We start from the raw sequence: 14,984 nt of genomic DNA, 5'->3' as shown, positions 1-14,984 counted from the left end.
TAATGGATTATGTTCATCTTAATATATGGAGGATGTAAATATATTTTATGTTTTGCTGATTTTTTGGCATGTAAAGAGGTGGCTTTCAACGATGCTACGTTTTTTGTTTGTTTTCTAAAATGAGATTTCTATCAAAATGTTTTACGATATTATTAATGCACATTGATTTTCGAGAGTAATGTTCCACACGTTATTGACATTTCAATCAAAAACTAAAATAAATGTATTGGGAATATTTAGCTTATGTCTACATGTGCATAATTAAAAAGTTCACTTGGAATACAATTCCTTTAAAGAGGCCAATGCATGCAACACAAAACATTTATAAACTCTTAGTTTTCATTGCGCTCATGTTTTAAAAAAGGCGTCACCAATTTAAAAGCACTTTAAAACTCTACGATACTTAATTGGATTCTCCAGACTCTGCCTCACTCCAATTTTGGCAACCAGCAATGTTCTCAAATGGGAAGCCACTCCTATCAGTCTCCATTGGCGTAACGTTCAGAAGTGATGGAAAGACTCTTCACACTGATCTCACGGGAAGGTCACTGATGGGTCAAGTCTGCGATGCAATCACAAAGACCAAGTACAATGCGCCAAAACCCAATACGTTCCAATTAGGCAGTGCAGGAGTCCTCACTCTGTAACAAGACGCACTGCAACAGGCAATAGCATGGCCTAGCATTAGCCAGCCAGCGCGAGATCAGACACTCAATCAAACAAATTAAGACACGCGTCTGCGGTGCCGTTATTAATTGCACTTATGAAAACCCTGTGTGCGCAGCCCAGACGGATTGTGATAATATTCCCTGCGCTTCACAGGGCCTTGTCTGGTCCAATCAGCGGCGGCTCTTTACCCAGACCCCAAGTACCATGTTGCGCCCACAAATCTTGTCACACCTTTCTGTAATCCATTAATGTCCTGTTGAAAGTGTCAACCTGACTTTAACTCTTTTTCTTCAAAGAATCGCTGCAATTTACAATACATGATGGAGCAAGGATGAACTGTCTTTACACTTCATCTCCATGACTCGATTTTGTGAGCTCTTTGGCTATAGTAAAGGCGATATTAAATCGCACGGATTCCCGTTGAAAAACAAATCTCTTGCAAAATGAAAAGAGCATCACCGTTGGTCGCGTGCAATTTGTAACGCACCTTGATGCGGTGCCGCATTAAATCGTCTTTGCTTGCTGGCCACACTTGTTTGTTCATGTTGCTTGCTAGATTTCACAAGCTCGACCATTTCACATATTGGCACTCTCATTTAAAGGCCAATCTGCCAACAGTTCCATTTATGACATTCCAGATTTCGAATATGCTGGTAGCAACAACCCGACAAATCTTTTATATTGTTTTGTCAAATAAACGCTGGTGGAGGGGGGAGTTAGAATTCGTATCTGATTGACTTCCCAGCTGCGATCTGATAGAGGGCAGGACAAAGAATTGGAAGATTATTCTGTTGTTGTATGATCCTGCAGTACAGACGCGCACGGATGAGAGCCTCTCGCTAATGAGAATGTGAAGTTTAAACAACAAGAAACATTGTTTTATGTTTAAATGAAAAAAACTGCAATGCCTGCGTTTGGCACTAAAATATAAAACAATGGCACTTAATTTTGTTTACTGCGAAAGAGACAAGATTACACAAATCCATTTGTACACAAATCATTTGTTATAACCCTATTTGGCCATGAGTGAAACGGCAAGGTACGATTTCGGTAAATCTAATTAGTGGCAGTAAATCACGAAAACACACACTTAATTACCCTCAGCTTAATTCGTTGATTAACGAAGGCAATTAAAATTGTTATATTATGTTTATTGCTGTAGCCATGTTTCCATTGTGTGAAAATGTGCATTTATTGCAAAACAAATGATACGTTACCACGGCTGTATATTTTCAATGCAGAAATATTTATATCCTGTATGGATCGATATGGAATTTCAAACGTAAAACTGTTCCAACTGAAACCAAGGGGGCAAGGTCTGTCAAGTGTGGTGCGTTGCATGAGCCTCCGTCCACGTGTCTCCTGTGTGAGGAGGAGTAGATGAAGCACATGCAGGGGGAGTGAACAACTTCTGGGTTTTCCAAGAGCAGCAACATCGTTTAATCCAGAGGTGAGGTGATTCACTTCAAACGCATTTTCTTTTATACAGATACTAGCTGTACTACCCAGGCTTCGCCCGGGACTTTATTCACCACGCCCGGCCGCCTTTGTCTCCCCAGTGGCGATGTTCACACACACCACACCAGTTATTGTTTGAGACTGAGTGGACCTAGTGGGGAGGCCCAGGACCGGTTCAAATAATCGTCAGCGGCGGTGGCCGTGAGCGGGAATCGAACTCGGGTCGCCAGGTTCGTAGCGCGGCGCGCTACCCGCTACACTACAATGCGTTACGCTTCCACATGCGCGGGTCACATGACAGATTTGACGTCACAGCTCATTTGCTGTGCAAAAAATCTCTACATTATTGAGCTCCCCCCCCCAAAAAAAGTTTTATTTTTATTTTTGCATGGTGTACAGTCTGGAAAGTACCCACATGGCAAATTTGTTGCATGTCGGGAAGTACGCTAAACATTTTGAACAGACACACATATTCACAACTTTGCCTTTTATATATATGGAGATTGATTGATGAAGCTGCCGACGACCGAATCACCTGCAATGCACCAAATCTCGTCAGATTTCGGAAGCTTAAGACAGATAACGCTTGAATATGGGCGATCACCTTGCACACCAGTGTGAGCAACAGGGGTCGGTGCAGCAACATCCATCATTGTACTGTACTTCTATGCCCTCCACATATATGCTCCATGCTTTCACCAACCTGTTTTGACCAGCATGGTGAAGTGTGGTAAAATAACCCTCAAGACCTGCCCGATATGAAGGTTGGGGAGGGTGGGCAGTGCTCATCCAGCAGCAAACTGATAAAAGGCTGAACATGTGCATTATGTATGAAGCAATGCCCACAAGTCTGGGAAAAGCACACTTGTACATGTCGAGACACATTACAATGAAGTGGCAGTGTGTATCGCACACGTGATCATACTTTATGACCTACTACTTATCTTGGTCAATGTGGCTTTCCTTCAAAGTGTTTTTTGTTTTACCCTCTGACTAATAAAGTTACGAATCACTTATGAGCGACTGACTGCACTGCACGTTACACGTGTTGGTGCAGATATTATATTCATGGAAGAACGTCTAAGTACAACATACAAATTGCTTTAAAATATTGTAAACCATGCATTGCAGTGTGGACGTGACGATTAATCTACTCTGGGTCTGTGTATGTCCTAATTGGATGATTATCCAATAGGCCGCTGTTAACTCTGTGTTCTGACTTCAGAAACAGTCATTTGTAAGCATTACAATCTGCATCAGACCAAAGGGAACTTCAACTGTGTGCTGAAGAAGCACGATCCATCTGTTGCATATCAATTAGTTTGTAATCATTTGACTCTCCATGGCACAAATGTCTAACGCAGCACCAGCCTGATTACGCAAGATGCAGCCCCTATAGAGGGCATTTGGCCTACTCTTCCACACCGAGCAGGCATTCTTGGAAGAGATTAGAGTACCCACACTTTACCCTCATCACATGCAACCCAGCGATTGCCTGCGGTGTATCCATATATATAGCTGGGTGGACAGAAGCGACGGGGAGCATTTAAGACTTTGCCCCATTGTGTCAACTGCGCCTCTGAGAGAAGAACCAGCGACCTTTGAATTAATTGGACATCCCGTGTGCCACCATTACACCATGGCAGCATTCCTGACCACATAACCTTAAATTAATGTTCAGGTTTGTACACACAATACATTACATGTATATGCATGATACTAAATGCTGCACTGTAAATGTTATTGTCTTGATTGCACACCTTGCAGTATCAGCCTGAGGTAGTTTTAAGAATGTAATAAAGTGAATACAGTTACAGTGGTCTGAGCAAACATTTTTTTAGGGCAATGAAATTCAAATGACACGACTTGTGCACGGAATCTCAAGCAGCCAGGCAAAGATATTAATCATGATTGGAATTGGAAAGGTCGTATAATTGCAGGAGCAGGGAATGGATGTGGTACCACTTGAACACTGTGCAGAATTTTGTAAAACAAGACACTTTTCAGGTCAAGCGAGTGATATACAAAACTGCAATCAGACCTGGTGTAAGACATTGGGTCACAACGACAATGTGTGGAGCTGTGATAAATCAGAAGGATTATGAGACCATTTAGCTGTTTGGCGAAAAATTATGTGGTATAATTTTGTATGTGGGCCTAATTTTTTAGCCAAGCACAAGTTGAAATGAACGCATTTTTAAATCAATTGGGAGAGTTCCAGTTTTGTATTAGTTCTTTTGAGTATAAATGTACACAGTAGGCATAGAATAAATGCTAGGGAATCCACGTGAAAAAAAACCACATACGACCAAATACACATAATGTCGTCAGATCCCAAAAGCCAAAAAAGTCTGAGCTTGGTTAATAGATTGATGGGTGACCACCATGGCTTGCCAAATGTTGTAGGAATTTGGCTATGAGGTGGCCAGGAGATGTCAATCCAGCAATGGATTTCACAGAACGTTCAGTTTCATGGCTTTGTATGCAGAGGTTTTCTATGGGTAATTTCCTCCCACATTTCAAAGACTCATTAATGTTATACTTTTCTTACCCTCTGTTTTCCCATATTTTTGCCCTGATGTGTTTAGTATTTCTTACGTATAGTAGTCAAACATTTTGAGACTCATTGAGTATTTCCTTGGAAATAAATTAGCATTATAATAATTACGCACTTATTTCTGGCAGGAATGAGCAGACAGAGACTTTTTGGTTCAATCGAATAAAACCTGTGGTCATCATTGTATGCATCTGGTGGTTATTTTTTCATCCAAACCAGTCACAAAGTTCAGAGAAAGTAGCGGCTGGTCTGAAGCAAGAACGACATTTCGAATAAAAACGGTTGGCAATTTCCGTTAGAATAAACACAGAACATGATCAGTGGAGGGAGGAGGAGGAAGAAGGAGGAAGAAGGGGGGAAAACTGCATGTGAAAAAATGAAGGTCACCAGCCTGATATTACAAGTGGAGATGAAGGGGAAATGAGAGAGAAAGTGAACTCTGCAAGAGTGTTCCTCGTGGTGCAAAGTGAACGGCCCAATGAATTGGCTCTCGGTACATAAAGGATTGACAGATTGGGTGATTTTTGTGCACATTTGGGATTTTCTTTGAGTTGTGCAAAATAATCAGAAAGAATACTTTTCGAAACGTGTGTTCTTCTTTTAAATGTACTCTGGCAAAATGTGGTGCTTTTTGGCCTCTTACTGTGCAGAAGTTTGGGCACCTTTTACCAAGTGATAATAATCTGGCAAGCCGCGTACAGATAAATGATGAGAAGGTGGCTGTTGGATAGGTGGGACGGTGGAAGGGAAAGCATGAAGTTTAAACATAGAAAAGGATTGAGAGATGCCAGGAGCTTATGACTTGGGTAACATGCAAATTGCTCTTGAGAGGCATCAATATTTTCAGTTATCGTTACTACTGCATTATTACGAATCATTCTGTACTAATATTAGATTTTTTAAAGTTGTAATCACATATTAAAATGCGTCAATATCACCAATACATATATCCGCACAATGCTGTCATTTACAAAAAATATCATCATTACATTACTAAGGATTTCCTGTGAGATTACTATTCTGCTTGTAACTCGCATATGAGCAATAAAGGGGGGGGGGGGAAACCAAAAAATAATTATCTGACCAAACTGCAAGTTTGTATTTTGAGAAGGCCTAACCTGACCTGGACAGTGGACCCTAATATTCAACGGAGCCATTGGCTTGGTTGTGACCAGTCACTAAAGACACACACATGGATGGATGGTGGAATGAGAATAATTACTTAATTTGTCATTATGATTTTTATTAAACAATAAAATGCGTCCGTTATTCTACATTTCATGCGAGAAACAAAAGTCACATAAGTACGAGCCCCTGGGTATGCAAAAGTCCTTCTGGATGACCCGACCCTGGTAGCCAGAGGGTGCCACAGACCCGCCACCAAGACAGTGTTTTAATACGAATCAAAAATTATGATAAACGTGTAAAGACAAACAGCAAAAACACAGGAGGACATAAGTTTAAAAATGATTCTTACAAAAATGTAGGTAACTAATGTTTGATTTAAATATATATAATTGCAAGTACTATCTTCAGTATTTGTTCGTATTTTTCCAAAATAATTTGGTGGTCAAAAAAAAGTTAACAAAAATCAAACACAAATCTGCGTGTTGTTTTTACTTTTTTGTATGCATATATGTCATTTAATGTGATTATATTATGCAAGCCTTGGCACGCCGAACAAAAGTGTGATTAATTAATGCAGCACATGAAATAAAATTCTCTCTGTGGAAATAAAAAATTATCCAACATTCACTTTAATCAAACAAAATAAATATATGAAATATAAAAAAACGAGCAATTATGCATGGATTTCTAAATGCATATTATTACGAATACTGCATCAAAAATGTTTTCATACCAAGATGTGACATTTACTATTAAGTATGCACAGCTAATATATATTTTTTTATTCCTCTGTTTAAGTCTGATGTTCTGATGCCTCAAAGCCATTTACAATTGGATCCTTCCCCGCACGTTGTAGTCACATTTTATTTCCTAGAACTCCTGGAAAAATAAAATGTTAATCATTTATTCATTAAAATGCCAATGGCAACATTACACAGCACATTTGAAAATGTTTGGCTCGTAACACTTCAGAGAAAAGTTTTAAACAAGCAATTTTAATGTTTGGACTTCTAAAATGCAATAAATGTGGTACAGTATATAATCTAAACATTATATCAACAGAGTATACAGTACAGTTTCAGAGGTAAGGCATCTCATGAATGACATGCTGCTTTGAGAAGTGTTTTTCTTATTTTAAAAAAATAGTAAGTGTCAGGTTTTATATTTTAGAAACGTTAGAGGTCAGTGCAAAGCTCTCAACAGGAAAAAAACTAAAACATGAGATATTGGGGCAACAGCACAGACCTGACGACAGCAGGCACTCCACGGCTATCAGTGTGGCAGATTCATTTTTACAGACTCTGTCCAGTGTTCTGTCAGAAGAGTCGTTCATCAACCAATCACTCACAGTAACTCGTGAATTTTGGACATGTGTGAGTATAGCTGAGTAGAGAGGGGAGAGAACTGCACACTAATTAACTCAGTATTGCTGGCCCTGAATTTCTAAACTCAACATAAGTGGCCAAACGTGTTTTCTGACTCATTAATCACTCTCTCTCTCTGATATGGGGCAGTAAATGTAGCACACAAACACTTGGTACCACGTTCATTTCCATACTCACAAAAAACGTACTATCTACAGTAAATAATGTTACCGTTAGAAAATTGTTGCTTTGCCTTTTGTTTTTGTACATTTTCAATGATACATCGTTTTACAATGAGAAGTGTGCACACACTAGGGATCCGTTTTGGATGAAAACATTTCGGACAATTTTGGAACATTTTCAATTCATTTACATTATGTGCTCGTGTTAAATGTTTTTGTGCTCACAAAGTTCTAGTATCCCGATGCCAAGTGACACAGCTGTTGGTGACAAAAAGTGCGTAGGTGCCAGTATCAAAGTGCCCTCACTTAGAGCTTCTGGAATGCTCCGAACCAAACTAAAAATTAGGAACGTCAAAAATTTCATATCTAGTCCTGATTTTAAGATAATTTTTCGAATGAATAATAAAATCGGGCGCACATCCCAATGTTGCACAATGTAAAACAATGTGAATAGTAATGCCGGTGAGACACATCAGTCATCTCACCGTAATTTAATAAATGATTCGATCTCTTGGCACAGTCCACTGTCAAAACGCTACGCTGACTCACCCGGGCTCGCATGCGTCATATAGAGTGCACATGGGGAAAGGAACAAACCGCGGCAGTTATGCTGCGGTTGTCAAATATTTCTCTCACAAAAGGGATTTACAATTGTACAACACCAACACAAATGCAAACTCCCTTTCCACTGCATCACAGCCATTTCAATTGACAACTGGCACAGCAGTAAATTATTGCGATCGTGCGTGAATGCATTTTTAATGAGGGCATGTTATCTCCAGCCTCGAGTACAAATCTGTTTACATGGACTTAAGAATGTGAGCCCTATATATGACGTAGAATAAACTAAGTAAACAAGTCTGCTCTCTTACAAAGGTTGTGAATAAATAAAGGTGAGAGGTGTAACCTTATGAGCACAGAACCAGGTATAAGAGCTACTCAATAATCTTCAAAACATAATAAAGAAACCAACATCTTAAGAAATATCATTCACCAATTCCTGTGATTTCTATTTTTTTGTTAATGGTATTTTCAAGAACAAGAATAGAAAGGCAAAAAACAAGGTACACAACTTACAGATGACCTGCACAAATGAACACGTTTGAAAGGTCTCAGGGTGAGGTGGCTTCCAGGCTGAGGAGTCAGAGATTTGAGCTGACACCACATCCTGGGTTTGAAATCTGTCCAGACATCTGTAATTAACACATCTATCAGGTTGATAGTCTCAGTTTGACCACCAAAGTATATAGCAAATACCATCTTATTCAATGTGGTTGTTATGACAGTAAACACATTCCTGCGGAGGGAGCTGGTAGGAACGTTGGGTTGCTCGGTCAATGGCCAGGGTCAACGGCGGCGTGGTGTATTCCACAAATATGCCCGACTGTGAGGGCGGGCACAAGCCGGCGTGAGTAGGTTAAACGTTCAGTTTTATAAGGGCACTACGGGGGGACCAGCCCCTCCCCACCCAGCCCCACCCCCCACCCAGCCCCACCCCACCCACCCCCCACCCAGCCTCACCCTCCCCACCCTGCCCCTCCCCACCCTCCCCACCCAGCTCCTCCCCATCCTCCCCTCCCCACTCAGCCCCTCCCTGCAAGACGGACGGACGGACACAATAATCCCCTGTGGGCTGGTGTAACCAGGAGGTTCCTACCAGTAAAAACAATTTTTTAATTGTCAGAGCTGCAAGTTTTTTCCAAATTAAGTGTGACAGCACGGCACGTGCAGAAGCAGATAGACAGTTCCTGGAAGGGCTCTCAGATGTAATTTCTGATAACTTATTTTGCAGGCCATTCTTTAACGTGTGGTGCACCACTGCTCATCGAGAGTTTTATAAATAATATACTGCACCTTCGTCTCATGACATGTAACTGGGAGCACAATTGGAATACAATTGGGATAGAGGACAACATTTTATTATTTTAAAATCAAAGCTTTCATTGATAGCAGCCATAGGTAAAGAAAGGCACTAGACCATATTAATTGTGGGACTCGTCGTCTTTACTACACAGGTGCTGTTAAGCAGAGTCTGTGCACCACGCCGGAAAAAAAGTAGTGAGTTACATCCATCTGAGGATGGCAAGTGTATCTGTGGCCTTTGGCAGCACCACCGCATCACATCACGACCGCCATGCAGCAACCCTCACTCGTGTGTGACTGAAATGCATTTCGGTGCCGTAAAGTCAAGTTAATTCTGCACCCTAATTAGACTTTTTTCGTGAAATCTGCAGAAGATAGTCAGACGCGATTGAATGGATTAAATCAAGGAAATCTGTTTAGGATTAGCCCGTGCGATACATTCGCATGGCTAAACAATTTGCAAATTAACCTCAATATAATTGCAGCGGCGAAGTGAAAGTGAGGCCAGCGTAAAACCGCAAGTGACAGCTCTAGGGGTGGGAGGGAGGGAGGCATTATTACAGGCAGGCTTATAAACACAAGCATGTGTATGTGATGAACATTATATGTAGATAAAATATATGCCTTCATCAAATAAATTGTAAAAGCGGGGCATTGGGTCAAAAGATCCTCTCTCTCACAACCTAAACCAGACCAGAGGGAGCTGTCGCGCAGGCTCGTTCTTCTCTGACGCGCAATCCACACCGTGGACGGAGAGAGGCATTGAGATGAAGATAGAGGCGAGCGAGCACGTGCACGCGCTCCAATGAACACCCATCACCCTTCGCTGCTGCTGCCCTTGACTCTTGTCCTTCTCGCTTTGCCGTGGAGCAAACAAAGGAAGGAGCGGGGACTTGTGCCCGTGGACACCGACAACAATCCCACGCCCAGTTCGTTTCCAAGGTGTCGCTGAATTTGCACGCTCGTCGCCGCCAAAAATGTGTCAGCATCGGGCACCAGGAAATCGTTGAATAGTTAGTGCAGGCACAGCATTGGTGGCATACAGAAGCTGGCCACCTGAGCAATATTGAGAATTCAGTTGTGACGCGCAATCTGGACCAAGTGCATCGCGCAGTTAACCGTTGCCAGCTGAATAAGCGTTGAAAGGGAAAACAAGATCAGGAACACCAGCAGGACCATGCTGGTGGAATACCCTGATCAGCCAGATTGTATTTTGCTCTCTGATGTGGTTTCAGCTCATACTGAATGTTGCTCTGTATGACGTTTGACGTTTCGCGCCATGTGCCTTTTAGGTTCATGAAGAAGCTCCGAGCACGTACGGCGATGTTGTCCAAAAATTCACTCCACACGCTGAGAGAGCTTCTGAAGAAGCTCCCGGGGCATGCGGAGCAAAACGTCAGACACCGTGCCAAACAACATACAGCACGACGCGAAAACACATCTCAAAGCTGTACAGCACCATCAAGGAGACCTACTTTGTAGGTCACCCTTGCAAAAGAAGCAATGCTTCATGAGTCTCAATGGGGTGTTTTTTCATCTCCTGGTTAAATTAAGGGCACAACGAATAAGTCTATGTTCTACAACTTTCGCCATGTGTCTGGTAGCTAGAAACAATAACGTATGGCGCACAAAAACAAAAAGCAATTTGGGCCTCCGAGTGTGACATTAAGCAATGCCCCGCTTGGCCGTGGTGAGTTTCGAGCAGGTGCTACCACTGGTCAAGGTGGCGTTGCAAATATCACGCCATCACAGTGCAGCCCACCCCCCCCCCCTATTAGTGCGCTTGTATGTCAATTAAGCTGCGGCGCTGCAAATCCTTGCCAACAGCAATAAAGGTGGTGTCAGCGAGTGCGTATCTCCCTCGACGTTTGACTTCTCTCTTGGATCCTCCTGCCAATTTTTACGTCCCCAGTGAGCTCCACGGAGACAGTCAGCCAATGCGCAATCAATCTATTATGTATACAGTGTGTTATTTAGATTCCAGAGTACTTTGTAAGTCTGCCCTTATTAACGTACGCAACGACAACACGGGCTGGGGCTTTTGCGCGCGACTGACGGTGCCGTAGATCTCATCTCAGCCGATATAGCGGTGCTTCCGAGCGCAACACCAAACTTTTTTGTAGATCACATGCACACCAACCCGCACACATTACGAAACATTCAAAGTGGAGAAAAAAAAAGAGTCAAATTGATTTTCTGCTTCAATGAGCAACGAGGCAATGCTCACCCCTTCTGTTTGTGGCCCTGAGCCAGTGCTGGAATTCGACATTCCTATGGAAGGGGCAAGACCATTCATAAGGCACCTCGCTGTTGACAAAATGGTACTACTTTCATCTGTCCCAGAAAAAAAACGATGGAGCCGAGTCAACCCCCAACCAGGATTCGAGCTCGAAACCTTACGATTGAGAGCCGCTCGCTCTGCCACTGGGCCATGAAACAGACGCGGGCACGATATTGCCACTTGCAATGTAAATGGGTAATTCAGGATTACACGTCCACCGGTGGTTTGTAAACTTTAAAGCAAAATAACACACGAGAGACGAGAAGGGCAGAAAAACACACGCGCATTAAGCGTCACTCGCAATAGGACACAAAATAAACAAGGGCATCAATTATTTTTCTTTTAAAACGTACATAAAGCATGACCTGCGTGCAGTTTAATTGCTTCCTGCCTGCCACCTGTTATGCATGGTGTGATATTTAAAGTGCTGGATAAAACACAATTTGCTTCAGAAAGGTCTCCTCATGCTACCCGTGCCCTTGGCCTGGCCCGGGTGTTCTTGCCATCAATAACCTTTAAGTAACACGCCTGAGCCTTGGAGCTGTCATCACGGCAGGTGAAATGCACGGCTTCCCGGCACAGCCTCCGCCGCCGCCGTTCCTTCTGCCTGTCGCCACAAATAACGGGCGGAAACCCGCTTGTGCCGGGTAGCCCGGCTGCGGCGGCACGCTTCGTCCTTGTGGATTGCGCCTCACGCTCAATTGTCAAGGCCCATTGCGTCGCCGTTGTTCGATTCTTTAAGCCTTGGGTGTTTGTATTGAGCCCTGTGGCTACAAGTGCACGAAGCCGCAGATTTCAGCCACGGTTCAAATCTGTTGACATCATCGGGTGGTTTACACACACACACAGGCACGTGCGTGCGTGCATGCGTACATACATATTTACAAAGTTGCTGAGCAAAGACCAAAAATTTCAAGCGCAGCCAACGACAAAGCAACACTATTAGATTTGTAAAAGGTGCGTGAATATGCTCCTCGAATGTAGCAAGGGTTTTAAGAGCTTGAGAAAAGAGACGACGGGAGGGCATCCCAACGTTGAGCGGTGAGAGGGAAGGAACCAGAACGAGAAGGTGTTTGTGAATAGTGTCAACAGATGTAGCTCATCATCAGCTACGATCTGTCCACTGCTAAAGTGAAAGCCTTTAAAAGTCGTCGCTATCCCCCACGATCTGATGCAATAATCCATCCGTGATGCAACGATCAATATAGCTACGGCACATGAGCTGATGCCATCTTCGCTGCATATCTTTAGTGGGTCACCCTCTCGGTGGTGTGCATTTATGTCTATTTATATAACGTAATGTGTCATTTTATTCAGGCTGTAGAGGTGCTCCAACTACTTAAGTGATGCATTTTTTATATATATAGAAAGGAATATCCTGTCGGTGTTTATTTAAACATGATAAGCACGTGACTTTTGCCAGGAGGACTGACGCCAACAAAAGGCGATCCTTACAACAGCAATAACACCCATTACTCTGCGCAACTAGCAATTTATGGGGAAGCAAGTATTAGCGGTCGTATCAGTGTTCAACCATGATCTGGCAATAAATACATGCCGGTGTTGCAGTTACATCAGAAGACAAGCGGCCCGTGATGAACGGGTTCATCGAATAAACCCACCTGATAAGAAAGTCTGACTAAACATCCGGCTACACAAGGCAGCCCCATCAGTTTCCATAACATCACAGCATGATTGAACCAGGTGATTCTGCGGTTTTCAAATCCTCGCTTTAATCTCCCCTAACCGCTACACCCGATGTCCCATTCGTTATACGTAACATGGCCATGATCGTGCAGATTGAGCATAGTGCAGATGCCACTTAGAAAAGATAAGAGAATACTGCAATACCGTTGTAGGAGAGGTGGCGTAGTGGATGTGCACCGCGCTATGGACATGTCAACCTAAGATGTATTCCTGGCCACGGCTAACATCGGCAGGACATCCTCCTTCACCAACCCGCACTGAGTAGTGTGGTGAAGTATGGTGCAACGACTTGCCATTGACCAATACGGTGTAGGGAGGCTTTCATCCAACAGTGGATTGTCAAGGGTCTGTAAATTGCCGTAACTGTTATGTTGTGGAGATTGAGTACAGAGCAGATGCTTGTTCGGAAACATATGAGATGATAGTAAATGGTGTGGTGGTGAAAAAAAAATCAATGTTTCACCGAATTTTACAATCTCATGGCCATAATGCGTCGGCTGGCAGATGTCACAACAGCTTAGACAGGCATGGATTTTGTCCAAAACCCGTGCCGCTCGCTCGGAGGGACCGCACCAACGCTACGTCGCCACACCGCCAACAGCGGCGTCGACAACCCCACCACCCAGTCCCCCTGCCTCCGCCGTCAGGAACGAGCGCTTGCAAATGCCAGGCCAGTTTCATTAATCTCATGATCGAGCATAGAACAGCAACATCAAACAAGATCTAACCATCTCACTACGGACACCAGCTGGCTGCGGGCTTGTGCATGCTCAAACTCTTAATGCCACTCCTTTGCGCCAGCCGGCATGCTGAGCTTCATTTACACGTGTCACGTCTGCGCGGTTTATTGAGCATGTTTACATTGCAACATTTTCTTCCACTCCCTTCCCCCCAGTGATGTTTTTGCACCACATTTTCCCCACCTATATGTTCAAGCACAGCACGTAATATATATTTTTGGGGGGTTTACACGAGCCTGGAGTCGGCTGGAAAAGTTCCTCTTAACCGTTTGGACTGGAGAGCATTTTCAAGAATGTTGCCAGACAATAAGGTTTTATATTATGAATAAAGATTTTGGTAAGCGGTATAAGAATGTAAAGAGAAATGTATTTAGTCGCACGATACAGCACATTAAAATACCTTTTTAAGATTGCATTTTTTTCTCATTATAAAGCTGTAGCATTTATGCCAAAACACAAGTTGCAAAATTATTATTATTATTATTATAAATTCCATTAACACGTAGATTGTTGCAGCCAATGTAATTATGATTAATGGTTGTTTTTTCGGTTAGGCAAAGTAATGATATTTATGTCACTAAAACCCTCCGCCAGCCGACAGAGCCAATCAAAGGAAATTGTCATGTGGTGTACAAGTAACTGACGATCCAATGTATTATTGTTTCAGTTCACTGGAAAGTTGAAGAACGATTGTCACAATACAAGTAGCAATTAGATACAATGTTTGACAGAATAATAATGCAGGAAGTCTGACTTCTTGGAATTTTATTTTAGCTTCCTCGACCTTTTCCTGATGATGCTTGACATAGTTTCAAGCAAAATATTGCATCCCATTGCTAAATTTAGTTCTGAGAATGCTTCTTCAACTACCCGGTAAGCTGAAACAATATTAACCAGGGCGTTAAATGCTAGTACACGTGACAATTTAATTTGCTCCACTATTTTGGCTAGTGAAGTCGCTTAATGTCATAACTGTGACCGAAAATCGACTATGAATCGTAAAAAATGTACAAATTATTTGGTGATGCGGCCTCG

General features: G+C 42.7%; 1 protein-coding gene across 2 annotated transcripts in view; it reads right to left on the bottom strand.

Annotated features, from left to right (window-relative positions):
• Positions 1 to 14,984, bottom strand: part of LOC144934487 (acid-sensing ion channel 1-like) — a 208,458-nt gene that overhangs the window by 151,511 nt on the left and 41,963 nt on the right. The window lies entirely within an intron of this gene.

The sequence above is a fragment of the Lampetra fluviatilis genome, chromosome 10, assembly GCF_964198595.1.
Source record: "Lampetra fluviatilis chromosome 10, kcLamFluv1.1, whole genome shotgun sequence".
NCBI classification, from domain to species: domain Eukaryota; kingdom Metazoa; phylum Chordata; class Hyperoartia; order Petromyzontiformes; family Petromyzontidae; genus Lampetra; species Lampetra fluviatilis.
Note: the sequence above shows the minus strand (reverse complement) of the source record. Positions and strands in the feature narration are given on the sequence as shown.